At 38.1% G+C, this 21,603-nt stretch overlaps 1 protein-coding gene across 10 annotated transcripts in view; it reads right to left on the reverse strand.

The window, feature by feature from the left end:
* The window catches only part of SMYD3 (SET and MYND domain containing 3), a 377,228-nt gene that overhangs the window by 222,290 nt on the left and 133,335 nt on the right, over positions 1 to 21,603 (reverse strand). For 2 of the 10 annotated variants that reach the window (XM_064414718.1, XM_064414716.1), the window contains exon 1: positions 12,601 to 12,826. The exons of 3 other annotated variants lie outside the window; for them this stretch is intronic. The gene's annotated coding sequence lies outside the window, so the exon portion shown is untranslated. Of the gene's footprint in view, positions 1 to 9,893; positions 9,917 to 12,366; positions 12,469 to 12,600; positions 12,827 to 21,603 lie in introns of those variants that run through there. 5 more of the 10 variants (XM_064414713.1, XM_064414712.1, XM_064414715.1 and 2 more) reach the window with 5 other exon arrangements.

Raw genomic sequence — 21,603 nt, forward strand, 5'->3', positions numbered from 1 at the left:
GGTCTATGGCCAAAAATCTGTATAGAACATTAATTATGACCAGAATTTGGCTACAGGTGATTATATACGCTGAAAGTACAAAACAATTAGCAAAAATGCTCCTTCTCAGATGAATTGTGGGTACTGGAGTGGTAGAAGGATACCTACCTCACCTTCCTAATGTGTCACCTTTAAAGCCAAAAAAGTGTAGCTCCTAAATAAGAATTGATAAGATATGTGCTTTGTCACCTGTAAGTATTTCTTGCTGGACAAAGAGGAGAGACCAGAAGCAGATGAACCCAAACCCATGCTGCAGGTGATGATATACAAAAATAGGAAATTTAGAAATACTCCTGCACCAACATAAGGCTCTTGATTTTGTCCTTGTCCCAAACACATACATTTTTGCTAATATCTGAGCTTCTAGAAAGAAAAACAAAAGTTAGAAAAAACAAAGGTTCATCAGCATTAACAGACCGAAATCCATTACAAAATTACAAAACAAGCCAAAACTAAGAATTAAATTAACCCAAGATTTGGGAGAAGTTATTTCAGTCTACATTTCTTATGCACATCTCATGACACTTTCCTACTTCAGGTTGACTTTAGCATGCCCAGCTCACTCCTGCTTCACTGCAAGGGTTGAACTACTTCTATTTTGGATTGTCAGATACCTGCACAGACCCTAGTTTTATGGTTTGCAAACATAAAAACATAAATGTCTCACAAAAACCATGATCTTAAAAATATTTGAGTATTTCAAGTTAGTTGGGGGATCTTTGCATGAGGGCACACCACACCATAAAGGGATATTTAGCAAATTGGGCTCAGTAAATATAGGAAAGAAACCTTGTAAGGCCACCTGGCCATTACAAGACAATGTTTCCCCCATATCTGACCTTGTTTTTAAGAATGAACATCCCCCTTCTATTCTAACATCCCCCTTAGCTCAGGTTCTCCCTCAGTGAGCCAATAAGCCTTCATTAAGCTATGGAATTACTTTTTAAATTAAGAGGGCAGCACACATTCCTGCAACGAGAACAATAAGAGGGTTTTGGCAATGATCCTGCTCACTAATTGAAATATTCTACATTTATGCACTGCCTTTCATCTCCCAGGGTTCCAGAGTGCCTCAGTAAACAGTGGGCTCTGCTCACAGCTGTTGCCTCCCCACCACGTCGCTTTTGCTCACAGAACGTGTGAAGTCTGACCAACTTCACATGTGTTTGCCTCACACACAGAGACAAAAATGCCACTGTTGACACTATAATCAATACATTTCATTAGCATAGAATGCATAGGAATAATACATTCAGGTCAAGGAAGCTGTCCTGATGCAATGAAATCCGGATGAAAAAGGAAAATGTTGCAACCAGGCAAACCTCCAGTACCTTAAAAACAATGGCAGCAACTAAGATACATCTAAACTCCTCCTGAGAGCAGTGATGCTCCTGGTGTTTACAGTCACACATTAAAATCCCTGCCACAGGTGAAGACACACTGCATACTTAATTGCAGCCACCTTTGACCATGAGGACATTAGTTAAAACCAAAGGCCACATGCCAGTATTCGTTATGGCTGTGGCCCTCCTCTCCCCACCAGCTGATCACACAAAGTGAACCACTATCACCATGCTGGCACTGAAGGACAAAACCAGCTCTCCCAACCAAGAAACTATGGATAGCCTATGTCTGGGCACCACCTGTTGACAAAACAGCAGTAACATGTCAGCTCAACTACATTAACTGAAGTAAAACCACTCCCCCAAAAAAAATATCTCCAGCTGAGAAAGCCCAAGCCCCCACAACATAGCCATGCAGACTTCACAAAATCCCCTGCTGGTCTTCATTTCTGACCAGCAAAAGCTGGGAAGATGGAGCAACTCCCACAGTCAAGGTCTTGGCAGAAAAACAGTGTCTGCCTTCCTGCACATCCCCCCACCATAACCACAGCTGGGCTCAGCATGGGGCCATTTTCTCCCAGGCTTTTTTCTATTAAATGGAAGGGATTTTGATTTTGTGTTGTTCTAACAACTGTGAAGTGCTTTTTTTTTTTTACCCCTGCAAAGCACTGCCATGCCTTAGACCCTCAGACCTTCTGTGAGTGCAGAGTTGTACAATCCATCTTGGAAACCTGTGATTTTGTGCATTGTGCTGGTTGAGTTGTGAGCAGGGCTATAATGGGAGCTCTCATCAAGCCATTAATTCATAACAAGCCACTCCACTAAAGTCACTGTTTGTCCACTTAGAATAGAAGGAAAGGAGAATGTCAGCAGTGCTTCAGCAGCTGCTTCAGCTCCTTTTAGGCATTTGGTAAGTGGATGTGTACATAATCACATGCTGAAAAGGAAAAGGCAAGGGGGATGCAGCAATCTGCAGGAGGTGGTTCTGGCACCAGCCATGGCCACTCAGGTCACAGGTCCAGCAGCACAAGCATATGCTCCTCACACATCTCTTACAGAAACATCAGGAGTTTAGATCCCATCAGAGTCACACTGGTTTTAACCCCAGACTAACTTCAAAGGTTTCTTGATTTACACATATATGAGATCAAAATAAGCCCCCCACCATCTTCAGCTCATTGTAAACAAAAAAAAAAAATTCTTGCAAGTCTGACTGGCCCAAAAATCAAAGTCCCTGAGCCTTTACAGGGAGGCAACAAATCTGAAACCTTCACAGAATTTTTTTTTTTCAAATAATTACCAGTTGGACTTGTGTTTCTCATTTTGAAACTTTCTTTCATGTAATTACAATATTCAAAGAAACATGGTGAAAAGTGTGACAAGACAGAGCAATTTTAATTTCTGCAAGTGAAAAGTATGAAACAACTACAGAAGGAGGACTCACACTCTGCTGAGAGACACCTCCCATCCAGTGCTCAATGAGCTAACCAGGAGAGAATACAATTTGCATAATGTTAAATTAGCATAAATATATGCTAATCATACCCAGCTGCAAGCATCTCGCTTTATCTCATGTGCTTAGAACAATGAAGTGGTATAAAAAATTAAAGATAAGCTTGTGTTGCAAAACTTAAAGGCAAATCCAAAGTTCCTCGAACTTGAAGCTTGTTCTTAGCTTGGGATCTTTAGAAGATTTCAGGCAGAGCACTCCCTGGAGTCTCTTTGTATTTAACTTTCCCCACACGCCCTCACTGCCAGCCTATCTCTGCAAAGACTTGCTGACCTACTGTTCTCAATACACCATTTTCATCTTGCAGGCTTTACATCAGCTTTCATTAAGTTCCAGATCAAGCAGAAGCAGTTTTGAAATAATTTAAAGCTTAAGTTGCCACCATCAGAAGTCTAGCACAGCAAAACATCTAACCTGACTGGAGCTGACAGGTCCCATTGTAATAAAAAAAAAAATCAAAAAAGGGGTTTCTATAAATTAATTTCCCCCAAAGGTAGGGTTGCTCTTGACTACAGCTTGGGTTATAGCAAGACTATATACTGTGGGAATATAGAAACATATTAACTGCTGAACAAACACATGCTTTCTGGTTAGTTTCGTTTAGAAAATACTTCTAAGTGCTGGTAAACAGAAATTTTTCATTAATTTCTTGTATTTTTTTTGAAGGGGGAAAAAAAGTTACCTATAAAATACCTATCTCTGCATTAGCAAACCCAGATCACTTGCAGATGCATATACCACTCCAGACTCTGCATGAAGAAAGCAAATCAAGCACAAATAAAAGCAGAAGTAGATATTCAGACTTTAAACCAAATGACTATTACTTAAGTAAGGGACTTAGCAAAATCTAAGATACAATTTTATAGCCTGGTGATGGTAACAAGAGTAGTTATGACTTTAAGGGAATGCTTTAGGGTTTTTTTATGTCAAAATAAATGCATACTCAATGCAGAATATTTGCAAATGAGAGAAGTGAGATCTTTGCATATTTCATGCACATATTTGTAAGTACGTAATAAAGTTCATAAAAAGAAGCTTTTTTTGGTATGGGTAGTGCATAAGTTTGCATTGTCTGTTGATAAAACAGATTAGGAAAATCAATACTCAATTCCTTTTCTAGATTTTTATCCACTGTAGTACACAAAAGCAATTTAGGTCCAGGCTGCACTGGATCCTTACTTCAGCATTTATTAGATGAGTATATTTGTCATTCCTCCTGACAAACAGTAGATAACAGGTGGCAAATCAAGATAGTTTTATATTTAGTACATTTTCTAAATGTAAGCAAAACAGAAAACTTTTTTTAAAAAATGTATTTAGTTTCTGATGTTAAGAGAGGCGGAAGTGAGAAAAAGCATCAGCTATTTTTAACCATGACCACAACCACTTGCATTCCGGAGTCCAGGGGCTTTCTAAAATGTTGCCACTAGACAATAGTTCCTAAAATGTTACCACTAGAGGAAGAAAGGCTGTTGTTGTCAGGATTAGCTGACTGTTTCACACATCTGAACAAATAATGTGTGTTCAAGACCATAGTGTATGAAAAGCATCATTCTCCCACAGTGACATAGACTGGTTTGCAGACTAAAGCTATAGAAACAAGAAAGAAACAGAGTTTTATGCTGGTCTACATAATATAAATTAAAATTAGTTTTAATCACAAAGTATATCAAAATATTCTGGTAGCCTCACAGGATGAGACACTTTGAGAGCTGAAATTTGGCTGCAATCGAGTATACCATCTAATTTTAAAATTATAAAATTATATTCTAAATACCTGACCAGGATTTAGGTCAACTAAGAGTATTTCTTTCCTAACAATTCTTTTAAATTTTGTTCACTTAAATCTGTGTTTCCCTTCTATCTTTCAAACAGTGTCAACTGCACCAATTGTCCATGATCCAAATAACCACCATTCACCGTTTGAGTATCAAGGATTCAGATTTTTCATCATGTCCTGGATGTGTTCCTGTCCTCTGTTTTCAGTATTCAGTAGGATGTATATGAAATTCATGTATTACTGTCTGTTTTTCAGAATCTCCTGAAATTGCAGCACAGTGAAAAGAGAATGAGCCTCAGCTCCAGGAGAAAGAATCCCCATTAAAGAGTAAGGGCAAACACACAAATTGCCTGTACTGGAAATAAATAACAAGTTGAAACACACTAGATGGACTGCAGCATCTGCCTAGTGTGTTTTCATACACTGATTCAGATGAGAACCAACAAAAAGGAGGGCCATGCATCAGAATCAGTGAACAGTTAAAACCAGAAGGAAGTTATACAGGAGATGATTTATTATCACATATTCAGAAGCCAGGAAAACAAAAAATTAATAAAAGCAATTTGAAAATGTCCACAAATATTTAAAAAATAAAATATCACATATTGAGGAGATTTTGCATTATGAATAAGGCTAAATGAAGGTAAGCTGACAGTGACAAAAGTTATGATTTCAACAACTTTCATTCAGTGAAGCAAAAAATTAACAATTTCAGGGACAGAGATATATGTACCCACTCCTGTCACATAAAATAGTACATTAGCAGAACAGCTAATGTCCAAAACTTAGATAATCACCTGCTTTTATTCCTAAACCACAGTCATACTCCCTCTGCTCTGTATTAAACTGAAAGATTGCAATTGCTACCTCAGCACTTCTTCACTTCTCTTTTGAATCCCAGAATATAAGGTGTGCTGCTTATTGGACAAAAGACAAGCCTGGTTTAGCAAAATTATTCAGTTTCCCTCTCCACATCCATAGCAAATAGATCATCTGCTCAAAACACAAGAAAAAAGCTAAAATACCATTATTTCTAGGATATTTGTGGTACTTTAAAGACATCTATGCTCTACAAACTGAACTGAGACCTCTAATGTATTTCATACAAGTCTTCCAACAGGTGTCAAGTGGTAATGACTTTTACAGACTAGGAAAGATTAGCTTTTGTCTTTTTAATATAATATCTGATTCTCATCTGGAATAAAGGACTGAAAACAGCCTATTTCTGCAGAATTCCTTTCCTTTTCTCATGGTTGAAGTCATCTGTACCTTTCAACACACTTGAAGCACTACATAAAAATTCATCTCAGAAATTACTGAAAGTTGTTTCAAAATAGCCTAATCCTAGCCCACATGTGTAATACTCATTATTATTAATGTAAAGTACATGTATTGAGAAAGGGAGACTATACAGCCTGAGAAGTATTGCATTGCTCCATGAAACTGAAAAGAAAGCCACTGCCATTTATACCAAGCAACCGCAGTACAAACATTTATTTTACACCATATCAAAACTGTATCAAAGTGTGCAGCATAGCTGATGGTTTTCTTGATGGCACTACCCCTGTTCATTTCATGAGGTTTGAATAGTTGGGATGAGAGAAACTGAGCTTTAAAAGGACCTCTCAGAAATGATCAAGTTATTCCCTTAAACTTCATGACTAAAGTATATTGAAAGACAATTTAAAGAAAAGACTTCTCATAAATATAAATGAGTATTTTTATTATTTTTTTTAATACATATTAATTTCTCCAACCTCAGAGGCTCTCTCTTATCTTTCTTCTGGGGAGGAAAAATAAAATTCACAACATGCAAAAGGAATGTAATTCATCTTCACTAACATTGTTTGTGATTAGTACAACACTTAAACCGCACTTGTTGAACTGATTAACTGGTAAAAAATCCAGGTATTATTTTACACAACAAAAACAAGAAGAATACTGGTAAGGGTTAAACAGTGAGGTCAAGATTACTGTGAATAGAAATATATTGCAAGTCCTGTTTCATAAATATTTGCATATTTATGTTTATAAAACATCTGCACTGTTAGTTCTGAGGAAAGCATAATTATGACTTGATATGCAGGCTAATAATCAGCATTCTTTCACCCTTATGTGGGTCCTTATAAAATTACATTTTCTTTTGTCAAAGCTGCAGCTGTACAGAACCTCATTCCTTCTTAGAACATGTATTTAACTTCTGAGCATATAAATGGTATTATTGTGTATACTTATTTAAAAGGTCAAATCCTTTCCTCTGGAGCTGGATAAGTGTTAAAAATACCTATCACAACACAAAATTTCTACTTCAAAATATCTGAATTCCCAGGAAAAGCCATTTTGTTTAGTTTAACTTTTTTAAAAAATAAACAAGCAAAATTGCTAGCATGATAATAAACATCATGAAACTCAAATAATTCTGGGCATGTCTGTCTTCTCTGCCTGCTTCAGTCCTGAAAAGTCCCCTGTTCTTTCACCATGCAGCAGCCCAGACCTGTTCATGGGGCTGTCTACAGCCCCAGAGCTCTCACCATACAGCTTCTCTGCATGGTACTGAAAACATTTATCACCTCAGGGACTCTCAGCTACATTACATATAATTACTGAAATGACAGCAAAGGTGGGAAGAATTTCAGTGTACTTAATTTCCATGCACTGATAAAATAAGAAAATAAAACTGTAATACCTGTGGCTAAAACTCTTTGGGGACGTCCTCCTGCCTCCAGTTCTCCCCCAGCACTCAGTGCCCTGTTCCCTCCCAGGCTGAGGAAACAGGCACTTGTCAGAATAACCAAGGATGCCCTGCGCCTGTGTAGCTCCAGGGACACCACAGCTTTGCTACAAGCAGCCACAGATGCATACACGATGTGGTGCAGACCATAAGCCCAAACCATCTAACCCAGATTAGTTTCTTCTGAAGAGATCACCATTTCCTTTAAGCTAAAGGAATCCTCCTGTCTCCAAACTCTCCTTGGGCAAAAGAAAAGGCAGATCCTCCATCCAATATCCAAGGTTCAAGAACAAAATGCCTGCTCACAACCCAGGAAACTAAAAAGGCAAACTGAACACTATCACAGATATTACCTTTTACTCAGTATCATCTGTAGTAATTTAACCTCATATTCTCTAAATTACAGTTTAATTATTTGTAGTTTAAAAATCAGATGGGATGATGAACCCTTTCCATCTTTTCTTTGCCTCATTCACATGACCATGCCAAAAGCCATCAGAACATAAGGCACACAACAGAGTAGCAAAAGAGTCTGATTTTCACCACTCCCAATGGCAAAGATCTGAAACAAGTGTTTTTGCATACATTTGGCCTTTTAACTCTGAGGTCTTCTGGAAGGAAATCACCACACTTTAACACCCTGAACATGAATTTTCAATCGACATCCAAACAGACTGCTCTCACTCTTTGTCTGGAATAAAATATACTTAATTTTGAATTGTAAAAGTAAATAACATAAGTAAGCACATTCTGGGAGTTAAGTGTAAATGACAAAAACATATGTTACACCAGTGTTTATACAGAAGCATAGATCACATTTCTTGAAACACTCTGGTTATTGTCTTTCTAAGCACTGCTACAATGCCCTGAATACTAATGATGCTTCCTGTAAAAGAAATACCACAAAATCATCCTACATAGCAGGCTGGAGTGTATTACTCTGAGGGAAAATATATCATGAGACTTCTACACAGACCACTGAGTGTGGGACTGAGAAGACCTGGGGTCTTCTTTTAGCCTTGTTGCTGTCTAATGTGCAGTTACAGGAGCTTTTTGTAGGGAAGTCTAACATTTCTGTGTCCCATTTCCACACATGCAGGACGGGAATAAGGACTTTTTTTTTTGTGATCAACAGGTGAAAACATGCTGTTTTGGCCAATCTGTCAAACTTTCTCCATGCAATCTCATTTGTATTATTCATGCATGAAGGATGCAAGAGAAAGATACTTCATCTCCACAGTGCTAAAATTGTTCTCCTCTGCTCTTCCCTGCTGCTGCTGTAACATATTTTGCGGCCAGACTCCAGTACGGCTGGTGTTAAACAAACAGGAATGGTACCTACATCTGCTCAGAGAAGGGTTGCCTAGCAACTGCAATCAAAGGGTGTTTTACCCTCACCAATCTACTGTAAATTAATAGAATTTTCTCTACAATATTCTAACACTTTTAGTGGCTATATAAATGGTTTATTATTATTGTTATTATCTTTATTTTGTAGCTAATGTGTTTCATTTCACGATCTGATTCAGGCAAAAAACAGAGCAGCTAGAAAAGGTCAGATTATGAAGCACAAAAACGTTCAGAGACTTGTTTGATGTAGAAATATTCTTTGACAGCTCATTGCATTTATTTACTATACCCTTTTCTTCTGCCATTTCAGAATCTCTTTCAGCTGCCCCATGGGAGCATGAAGCCATTAGCCTGAATTATCATTCTGAATGCAAATTTCACAAGGTAACACCAAATCATGAAGGTTTTGATTCCTGTATTTACTGAGATGCTTTGCCTTTGGAGAGGTTACAGGTCTGTTATTTGTTTGCATATTAACAGCATTGATTTTCAGTACACCTGACATTACAGTGTTCATTTATCATACATGTAATAGTTGAATACCAGAAGATGTGCTGCAGTGTGCGAGTCAACACACAGAAAAGAAATTAGTATCTGAGATATTAAACAGGCAATGCAAGCGAGGAACCAAATCAATCAAACACAGAGCAAAGAAAGCTGGTAGAGCCTATTCATCAGGTTTTAGCAAGTTTCATTTCCAACCATGCTGAAATAGGAGCAGAATTTTGATTTAAAAGGCTTTTACTGAAGACACTGAAGCAAAAAAACTGGGACTTACTGGTGAACATTAAAGGTCTCATACTCTCCTCATCATGAAATAGCTATCTTTGCTAGCAGGAAGGATCAAAGAGGCTGGCAGAACCCAGAAGTGCCTATTTACCTCCTTTCTTCCACTAGTTCAAGGTATACTTTCACCAGATCTGCATGTGAGCCTGCCAATGTCCTGGTCTACAGCCAGCCCTCAAAATGTCCTCCCTTTGAGGCAGTTGCCCTTTGCTCTCCATCTTCCACACCACACACATTGTCCATGTGTATTTAAGTGGTATAAAATTATTTAAATTCCTACACCTGTCTCCCCACAACCTTCAAAGTATTAATTTTTAAAAGGGAAATACAAATTTGCTAGATGTAAGCATTTACCTGGACAGCAGCCAGTGGAGCAGGTTGTTTTACAAACATTCTGATGGAACAAAACCAAGCATGAAGCAGAAATAGAAAAGAATATACTTGTCCTCAAGCAGCAATCTCCTCTAAGTGTCCAGGCAAACCCAGGAAACAACAAAATGAGCAAGATTTCATTTGTTTTGTCCATAACTATAATAAAGGTGAGGAATTTGAAAGTGCTTTGCTTAAAAGATTTCCTTTCTCCCCATTTCTTCTGCCTCATATCAGTGCCTTATGCTCCATGCAATACATCATCAAAAGCACCTCTAGCACAAACAGCTCCTTAATTTTTCTTCTGTGTTCATCTCTGATTAAAGGGTGAACTTCAACGTAAACAGCATTTCATCCAAGGCCAGGAATTCACACAAAATGGTAGGATGCAAGGTGGACTTTTGATACTTCCAGTAACTACTGGAGGCTCAAGCCATGCATGTAGTGACTACAATTTAGCACTGTCTGTGCTTGTATCAGTTTTCATAATCTTAAAAGGTGCACTGTATTTGTGTGGTTCCCTCAGCAGAACTGCAGCATATCCTGTCAGAATAGCAGTAAAGATCCAGAACTCTGATGCAAGATTGCTCAATAATTGCATAACTCTCTTGAAAATTCACTTTGAAATCATACCTGAACTCTTTACAGATAGGGGCTTGTTTGTTTGTGTAAAGACACATGTTAAACTATTGTATTTGCAATCCAGGAAAGGTAACTGTGGTAAAGCTGACATAACTCAGCTTAAAAATACATTTCTTCACATTTGATTTATCCAGGCTGGACAGTCCTAAGGTGAGGATTGTCTAGAATGTAAAGGGCTCCATAATCTCAATCGTTCTTCTAGATACCTAATTCAGTATTGTATTTGCAGGGTGCCCCAATGAAGGAAGGAATGATGCATCTGACTCCATCTTCTCAGAAGTCTAATTTATTATTTTATGATATTATATTATATTAAAGAATACTAAACTATACTATACTAAAGAATACAGAAAAGATACTTACACAATGCTAAAAGGATAATAATAAAAACTCGTTACTCTGGAAAGAGTCCCAACACAGCTCAACCCTGACTGGCCAAAACAACTCACAGCAGAAACCCAATGAAGCAATCACTTCTGGGTAAACAATCTCCAAACACATTCCACATGAGCAAAACAGAGGAGAAGCAAATGAGATAATAGTTTTCCTTTTTCTCTGAGGCTTCTCAGCTTCTCAGGAGAAAAATCCTGGGCGAAGGGATTTTTCAGAGAATGTGAATGCTACAATTCAGATCTACCACACCTTTATGAATGGAGAGGGAAGACAGGTCCAAATGTGAGAGCACCATCTACCACAGACTCACAAACTGGTGCTGATACTCCCTGCTCTGTTTTCTAGTTCCTTTTGCAATAATTTATATTTCTGCTTGTGAGGTTTTGATGTGTCACCTTCTCTTGTGCATCATTTAAGATTTCTCTACACTGAATTGGATCAAACAGTATATAAGCTCTTTCCTGTACCCTGTGTGAGTATTGTGCTGCTTGCACCCATACTGGATGTGAGTGATGCACTCTCTTCTCCAGCTGAGCTAACCAATACATCTTTCCTGTTTTATCTTTCAATCAATGGATCATTCTCTTACTTTATGGGAATTTAATATCTTTGAGAGCCTTTAATGAGAGACTTCCCTTACATACACTTGCAGAGACCATCAGGGAATTACACAGATTTCTGAAGCATATCTTCTCTTTACAACTGCTGTGTTGGCAATCTCCATATGGCCTTTAAAATCACATAAATGAAGGGCCACATGCCCATAATTTTCATCTTTACAAAAGCTCCTATTCAATTCCTCTGAAATACTGCTTTGTGATTTATCTTGGAGCTTTTTCTAAATTTCATTTTATTATTTTTTTTAACTAGGATGTCATTAGCCTCTTGAAGTCACAAGGTAACAAAGTGGCTTTAAACAGCTGGTTGCACACTGAATCGTTTGGCTACTTCTTCATGTGCCTAGTAATAATGCCCTGTTAATTTTTCTTAGTGGATCTACACCTTCACCCATCAGCTGTTCAAATCAAAACTGATTCTTCCTATAAAGGAAAATTAGTTGGACCTAGTGCCTTCTAGAATGTTGTTAAAAATTATAAAGAAAATTCTGCACAGAACAGCTAAATTTATCTTATTTATGTAGATCTTTCTACAAAAACATATATATATATATAAAAACAAGTTTCATAAAAGCAAAGAAGGGGTGAAGAGTCTTTTACTGAGATGAAAAACTATTAAATTAATTATGGCAAAGACACAAGGTAGCACTATTATCTTTAAAAGGTGCTTTTTGTTCTTTGATCTCATATAAAAGACTATCAGAAACACTTTCTGATGCCAAACAAAACAGAATTCTACAAGTAGTTTTCCCCAAAAAAATCCAGCAAATATTAGCTTATCTTTGTAGACAAGTTAAGAGCCTTACCAGATTCTATCTCCTTCCCTGAGGCAGGACTGTCCCATGAAGTCCCTCAGGGGCACAAGGAAGGAGTGACCAGGCGCCCAGGTGTCCCTTGGTGGGTAAGGACACACAGGTGCTGGGTTTTATTCCACCAAAGAGTCAGCCAATGGCATGGACAGAGACCCAAATGTGAGACTGGGATAGGCCGGGGCAAACTGCAACACATGCACAGCAAAAGAAAATGAGACAAAGTCTTACCTCAGAGGGTGCCTTGGTGACAACAACGCTTTTACTGCTCTGCTAACACTTGGTAGCACCTTGCAGCTCGTACTGACTCAGAGCTGCCCTGAGAAACCAAAGCCAGCCTTCCCTTCGCAGGAAACACATTCACAGACCTACGTCTGTTTAATGAGCATTAATTTGTTCATGAAGCTGACAGGTGAATTTCCTCTTCATCTACATTATATTGCATGTTCCTTTTGTTGGTTTCTGGGGGAAAAGCAGCAGCAGCCCTTATTTAAAAACAAACCAAAAAAAAACCCCTCATGATGAGATTGACACAAACGAAACTTGATTCTCATCACTAATTGCTTCCCCCTGGGCTTGACAATGTTTACAAATGAAAGCTTTTCCTTCATATATGGTTTGACCTATCATGAATTATAGCTGGTACTACTGATCCACACTCCTCCCTGCACACAAGGCTTGCTATCTCAATTTTGTACTGTAATTAACTATTTTCTGATGGCACATTATTTATTATTTGTCACCTTCAACTCTCCTGGTGTTCATACATCTTTCCGTATTAGCAGGCAATTCAAAAACCGTTATTAAAAATATTAATATCCTAAGAGCTTGTTTGATGCAAGTGAGACGTGGGGCTGGACTGCTTAACTGCAAGGAATAAGGGGTGGGGGTCTTTTTGTTTGTGGTTATTTTTTAATTTTATTGCATTTTCTACCACCTTGAAGTCTTTGTTCACAAAGATCTTAAGCAGTCAAGGAGGAAATATAAAAAAATAATGAGTGAAATTTATAACTAATCTCATTTGATCATTACAAAACTACTTAAGAGTGAAGCAAAGAAAAAAGAGAATAGGTTTAACTTTGTTATTTTACTTTTTTTATTAATTTTTTAGTCTCAAAAAAAATCAAAATAGTCCACATCTTTCCTCCCAAGATCAGCTTCAAAGTAGGACCTGTTGCACTAGAAGGAAAATCAAGATCAAACAAAAGAGGAATGCCATTTTTTCAGGTATTCAAACCTAACTGCCCATATGATTCTTCTAAACTCAGGGTAGGTTTTTTTTCCTTACTTCTCCATATTCTCATTTATACCATTCTCATTCTCATTTATACCAAGAGATAAAGGAATTCACTCACAGACTCAACTCACTGTGCTCCAGAGCTGGTAATTAAAAACCATTCAATTACAATCCCAGCTTGCTACACTTACCAACCTCGAGCCAGCAGCTTCCCATTTTGCATCTTGCTCCATATTTCCCAGAATCTCCTGCAGGCCACAGTAAACACCCCCCATCGCCCTTCCCTCTTCCCCCTAAGAGCACTGGGGGCAAGAGGGACTGCCTGCACCTTTGTGAGCTCAGGAGCCAAGGATCAGGCACCCCTTTAGCCCTTCTCAGGCAGGAAGGACACCAGAGCTCAGAGCTGGGACAAACATGGAAGGAATGGGTGAGAGACATTGGAACAGAAAAAGCAGGCAGAGCTGAGATGGGATCCATTTTGTTCAGAGTTTTGCTTACAATATCATTTGGAATCTGCTAAAAGGAAATAGTATATGACCAGGATGTTTTTTATGGAGAAGATGATTCCAAAAGCCCCCATGTGCTGCACGGTGCTCACAGCCCTGGGGCAGCAGGAGGTGACTGGGAGAACACCCAGTCCCCAGAAGGGACAGACCAAGCCTCAAGCTAAGTTCCGAGGTGGCTTCAGGTATGCACAAGGGGACAAAGCAGCAGCTGTTCTTCCCCAAAATTATTTGCTGACATAACAAACCAAGTTTTAAATGACAGAAGAGACTCCACACGCAAAGCACCTGTAACCACCAATAAGTATTTTCTTTTATTACAAACAATACCACTTGAAATTATGTGCACAATGTGGTAATGAAAAACAAATTGCATGCTGCATAACTATTAGTGCACACCAAGAGTCACATTTGATTGCTAAAGCTTTTGTTATCCAAAAAGTTGAAGTTTTTCCTATTTTGTTAACCCATGAGTAAAAGGAATTGCCTTGGCAATGGTAACTTACTTGGGGTTGAAGTGCATCCAAAAGCCAGGATCTGCAAACCTCTTATTTCTCATTTACTGTTAAGTTAAACCTAACCTTTTTGTTTTTAAAGACTTGGTTCAGGCACTCTGATACATGCTAGACTAGAAATATATTGAGAATTGCGATTTTGCAAAGAACATTTTATAGGCCTCCCACATCACAGCAAATTCCATCAGCTTCTTTTAAAATGCATAAATTAAAATATGCATTTTGTGTCCAATATTTAAATCAAAGTAGTTCATGTAGTGCAATGTAGTTAAAACACTAATTAGCTTCTCAGACAAATGGTGAATTTTCAGCAATTCCAGGTACTGAAAATATTTTCATTTATTTTCTACTCTTACTACTCTAATTTTCAGACATAAAACTATGTATATTTATGTCTATTTTTCCCCCTCAACAGAAGAAATAAATTAACAGCATCAGGAAAATGGGATTTTACAATGAGTTAGCATTTATCACACCCAACCACTAAGACGCCTTGCTCAGCTGGAACTGTGCACATTCCCAGATGGTGTATTGGATTATAATTTCAGAAAATTAGTTTACTCTCTCAACAGTTTCTCTTGCAATTTTCTCTGAAAAGTCATCTAAATACTTCCACAGTCTCTATTCCTACTCCCTGTGGAGTCTCCCAAATCTTTTTTGTATGGCGTTATTTTATTTTGCTATCATGGAATATTATACGTAGGAATTATGCTACTGAGATTCACCTATGGCATTCTTTTTATTCTTTCATTATAATATTTATATTAAGTTCTTTACAAGTTGGCTTTTTAATTTTTTTTATCCAATACCTTTCACACAGTTCACGTTCACTGGACCTGATATCTTTAATACTTAAACTATGACTTGACATGTCCATGAAGGACAATGGAAAGTAAAAATTTATCTGTGTTAGATTCTAGGTCATAGGAGAACTGCACAAACCCTAGAAAGACAACAGCATTTCTGCTGTATGGTAAGAGCAATTTGTTGGCCTACAGCCTGGGGCCAGGAGGTGACCCTGGACTTGTTGGATATTGGCGCTGAGTGCCAGCCCCGTGAGCAGCCTCTCCTGCTGCAGAGATGGGAAATGGTGGCAGATCCACTTTGCTTTCACAGCACACACTGCCCAAACCATCCGGTGTGCTGGTGGCTGGAGGCTGAAGAGCAGGAAACACCGAGGCCAGGGATGGTTTGTGTTTACCTGCAGTCACATGAGGAACCCAACACCAACTGGGTTAATGACCTACCAGCAATGGAGGCACCACCTCAACCTTCCTGAAACAGAAATTTCTCCTTAGAGGCATCACCTGCTACAGTCTCCACCTGAAGGTCATGAGGCAGAGAGAAATATGCTGATGTGGACTATTTTAGAGATGAAACAGAACATTTTCCTCGCCCAATCTGGGCTCACCCAACTTTAATTCTATGATTCTATATTAAGCATATCAAGAAAAGAAACAAGTTTACAGCTAAATTAGTAGGTTACATTGCTCAGAGCATAACCCAATCTTAAAAATGGGTTTTATTCAGCCTTAGAGCTTGTCAGTGGCATTATATAGTCTAACAATCAAGGACTGACATTATTCTCCCTTTGTCCTCAAATGAAGATTTCTCACTGATTTTGTTTGTACAAGGGGAAGGAAGCTCATGTTTAATTTTTGGTGGTGAGGCATAACAGCTCTCATTAATTTAACATCTCCTGTTAAACTGGAATGCGGCTTAGTTTGCTAAAATATTTGCATATTCCAGAAGTTCAAAAATTTACCGTTTGCTGTGCATACACATTCAGTATACCTCAAATAGCAGTGGACCAAGCTCTCACAATTAATACAGCAGCCACGGTATTGCAGTGACACTTTTGCTGTTGCAGACCTCCAAAAGGAGCCCATTTTTTGTGGTTTGTGTAGATGCTGAAACAAGACACAATTCCTGATAAGCATCACTCTTGTTCCCAAAGATAAGTAATGAAACACAGCCATATACTCTCAAAATAATTCTGCTAAGTGAGCGCAAGCAAATTTGATATCAAGCTAAGCCTCTTATTTGCTTATAATCACTGTGTGGATGCATATTCGAGCCACACAGGGCATGTGCAAGTTTCTTAGTCAAACACCATTTCTGATTAATGACAGAACATCTCATACATAAAACATAAAAGTTTGCTTGGCCTTTACACTCCACCTTGTGCAAAGTCTCAAATAGTTCAGCATGCCCAATGTATTAAAGAAAAAAAAAATTTAGGAATCTACAATCATAATATGAACCAGTAACCAATCATTACTGTTCCACTGTAATCTCTGCTGTCCACAACGTCACTTCCTGAACATCTAAATGAGAAAATAAGGTATATAATTATATAAATTTTATATTTATATATTTATATATAAAACTACAAAATTAATAATATATAATTATAATATATATTTAATTATACATAGATCTAATTAATACACATATTCTTTATGTGTTGCTCTTACAAAATCCTGCACAGCTGTCATTGGAACTGACACACTGATCAAAGCACCTGGAAAGCAACTATGTTTTGAAGTGGAGCTGTGCTTTTTCCTTCTGCCTTACTGGAGCTCTAGTGACTAATCTGTAAAACTGTTCATGCATTTCTCCATCATTTACTCTTTTCAACAATTTCTTCTCTTTACTTAATGCAACAGGGTAAGCTTCATAAAAAGTGTAATGAAGAAAATAATTTAAAACTGTTTCATAATTCACAAATTTGATGTTTAACAAAAATATGCAAATCCATAAATCAATAAATTGATACATTTACTTTTTAGTTAACAAGTGTAGTTCTTTGGGATTTTTTATTTTCCTCATGCATTTTATGTTTTCTGGATGGCAGATTTTACTAGCAATGGTTCAACCCAAGAAGGCAGCATATTGGAACTAGCATGCATAAATACATTTATACTCCTGTACATATAAAATCCATGTATACCCATATGCATATTTGCACACACACATATGCACACATTGTTATACACACAGAAAACCTTTCAGAGACCCAAATGCACCTAGAGCATTTAAGCAAAGCATGAGAGGAAACAGGGTACACATGAATTGGTAGATCTGACGATCAGCCACTGGCCTGGCAAAGAAATGCTTTTTTTCTGGCAGTTTGTGAACATATGCTCTTAGATGTGAGTCATATGTCAGACTATATCACACACACACATATAAAATAACACGTCATTTACAAATTACAGACATTTCACATCTAAGCATTTCTGGAAAATGACTGAATCCAGACCTTTAGTACTACAGGGAAGTTCATTGCAGAGACAATTTAACAGAGCAGAAGATGCCTTTCCCAAGATACCATTCCAAATTATCTTGGGTTATTTGCTAAACAGAAATATATTGCTTATGTTTCAAATGAATTTCCTGTCAAGACCAAGAAGTGAGAAGGACAGTCAGGCTGTGGTTCTTTAGTCATCTCAGATGGCTAAAGACATGGCTTTTCCCCAGCAGCTCAAGCCCGACCTGCCACTCTGGAGATGTGTAGCTGTGCTGGTTTTGGATGGGATAGAATTAATTTTTTTCAGAGTAACTGGTAAGGGGCTGTGTTTTGGATTTGAGCTGAATACAGCGTTGATAGAACAGGGATGTTTTAGTCAATACTGAGCACTGTTTACATGGAGCTAAGGCCTTTTCTGCTTCTCTATGCACCCCACCAGTAAGTGAGCTGGGGGTGCACAAGAAGTGGGGAGATGATGCAGCTGACCCAAGGGATATTCCATACCACACAACTCAAACACACTATATAAAGATGGGGGAAGAAGGGGGGATGTTCAGAGTGATGGCATTTGCCCTCCCAAGTCACTGAACACCTGCCGGCCCATGGGAAGCAATGAGTGTATTCCTTATTTTGCTTTGCTTTTATGCAGTTTCTGCTTTCCCTATTAAACTTTTTTTTTTCTCAATGAGTTTTTTCACTTTTTCTTTTCTAATTCTCTCCTTGATCCCAGTGGTGGGGGAGTGAATGAGTGCCTGCCTTGGGTTTGGCTGCTGGCTGGGGCTAAACCATGAAAACAGCAGAGCCAGTTGGGAAGATATATTTTTCAAACACAAAGGAAACAAGGCTACTCAATTTTGACATAACTGGAGTTTCCTGTGCAGCCAAAGGTCTTTCAAATGCCTCAAAGTACTCCATAACCTGGAGGCAGGACAACAGGGCTGGGGTTTCAAAGACCAAACCATATGCCCCTGACGTGCTTGATTCAGGGACATAGAACCAATCACATCTAGCCCTGCTTCTCTGTCTTTAACCATCCCAGTTTCTCCAGTGGCACGCCCAGCCTCAGACCCTGAAGAAACACTAGGTTGTAAAACAGGTGTGGGGGTGGAATTTTTAATGGTAACGAGTTTTGATATCTGAGGAGAAAGAAATTCCTATCTAGCCTATACTCCTCAGGCCCAGGAGGATGCCACATGCAGCACTGACCATCCTATCAGAGGTGACTTTTATTTTCAGTTCACCCTGAATGGACTAGAAGAAACAGGTAACGTTAAGACACACAGCTGCAGAAGAAATCCAAATCAGCATTTTGAAGTTCAAAGTAATGAGTTATGAGAGCTAAGGGTTCAGAGGAAGACATTTCCTGGTATTATCTTCCTTTAATCACTGAACAGAAAGCTGATTCTCACAAACTTTGGCTACCCACAGATAGTAAGAATACTTTTTCTCTGCCTTTTCCTCTCAAATACTCTTTTTTCTTTTCCCCTACAGCCCTTCCCAACCCCCCACCCACCCCAACACAAACAGATTTTGCATTCTTCTCTGTACAGTTCTTTCTGCTAGGAAACATTTGATTACATCTTCTTTCATGTTCAGAGTTTTCTTTAAATTCTACTTGGATTTTTTTGGCTCTTTATTCTTGAAGTTGCCATTTCTGTGAATCATTAATTCAGAGACGCATGAACAATCTCACTTGATAGACTGTATACTATGTTACCTCTCACTTTCCTCTGTTATCTTACATGTTGTCAAATCAGACTTCAAATTATGTCACAGCTACTCTTTCTGAATGGTTAATTTTTCACTGGGAGTTACACAGATGGGCAATTATTTTAAGGCTTGAAAACCTGCCAACAATTGTAGTGGCATGAAGCTGATCTCCAAAGCCCACACAACCACAGAGAACAACAAAAAACAGAAGACAACTCTGAATGTAAACTATACCAATTTTTATGGGTGGCAAAGTTTAAAGAAAAATTTTCCACGCGATTAAAAAAGCTTTCAATCACTACAAGCATCTACTTCTGAATGTATAAACATCCAAAACTGCACATTTTAAATCCCAAAAAATAACTTGAGAGAACAAAACCAACTAATAGAATAACAATGCTTCATTTATTTGTGTATTTTAAAACAAGCACAACTACTCAGGGGAGAAGTTGGGTAGCCATCCTTTAAGCTTCATGTATTTATCTATAAAAATGAATAAAATATAAGCTCCACTCTTGAAAAAGAAACACTACCTAGAGAAGTGGGAAGTGGGTCACTTTCCATGTCTTCTAGCCTGACAGCAGAATGGCCAGAGACTAATAAATCCTCCTTTAACCATCTGTTATTTATCCACTCAAACTGGGACAAGAAATATACAGTTCCTCAAATTAGCTTCTGAAAAACTGTCCCTGCATTGTGGCTGTCTCCTGCTGCTGGCATACATTGATTCTGCATCCTGACACTACTACTGCTGCTGTTGTCCCAGCAGAATTATAGAATATTACAGAATTACAGAATTATTACTTACAGAATAGCCCAGGGCACAACTGAGATCAAAAGAAATCACCAAACGTACTTCGACATTCACCATGAACAATAACATGCACATAACAGTACACAGAAAAGAGTTTATCTAAGTATACAAAGTCATACAGCACACAGCCAGTCTGGCACTCACCTAAAACACCTGCTGCCTTCCCTTATCTCCTCCTAAAAGCCCTCCAAATTTGTTATCAATTTTTCAAAACTCTGAAGCAAATCACCAGAGGCTCTGAAAAATGTACATTGAGAATTATGACTTCTTCTTCTTCTTCTTGTTTTCAACAGGATGAACCAAAACAGTGATAATAAGGATCAAACAAGACAGCCATCTAAAGCAGACTTTCAACAGACAGCATTTCCATGAAGCAGCCCATGCTTCAAGGTTCGTGGGGAGGAATCTTTGGTATCCTGAAGAATAACTGACAGAGAATGAACTGACATGAATATTTGGTTCCAAATCTATAAACAATTAAAGAAGTTAAAAGCTAAATACATGAGCCAGTTTTGTCTGAAAAGAAAATTCAGAAACTGTTGCAAGCACTTCTTCAATGACATCGACTTTCTTAAGCATAGTACAGACTTCTCTCAACAGTGAACAATGGAACATGTGATGTTTCATAAGCAGACTCAGAAAAGGTTGGGTGCAGAACCACAAATTTCCAGGAGAGTGCTCATTTTACCAGGACTCTGTTCAGTACTTTAGTAGATAATACTAGCAAGTGCACAAACCCTGCTGTTATTTGAGTATTCCCTGATGTTATAATAATTTTTTCCATGGGAGGTTTTTTCATACATTATTCTTTTTCCTTTTCTCCATTTCTTTTCTACAAATATAGAGAATGGTCATGCTTGTAGAAAGTCTGTTACAGAATTTTGAGGAAATCCTGACATTGATTTCAGGTGCATGAAACTGCATGCTCATATATGGACACATGATCAGGCCTTGAGAGCAATCCCTCTTGGCATGAGTGTCCCACTAACCAAATACAGTCCATGAGTAAATAAGGATTGAGAAAGTGAAGGGAACACACCAGAACATGTTAGTTATTTATGATTAGCAAGGCCAACAATACACTCCAGTGCTGAGTTTTAAAATTTCATTTCAATAAATTCATTATGCTGTTGAAACAGAACTGACTTCATAAACCACATACAGTTCTGATTCCAGATCATGCAATAATTAAAGATATAGTG

Source organism: Passer domesticus, chromosome 3 (assembly GCF_036417665.1).
Source record: "Passer domesticus isolate bPasDom1 chromosome 3, bPasDom1.hap1, whole genome shotgun sequence".
Classification (NCBI taxonomy): domain Eukaryota; kingdom Metazoa; phylum Chordata; class Aves; order Passeriformes; family Passeridae; genus Passer; species Passer domesticus.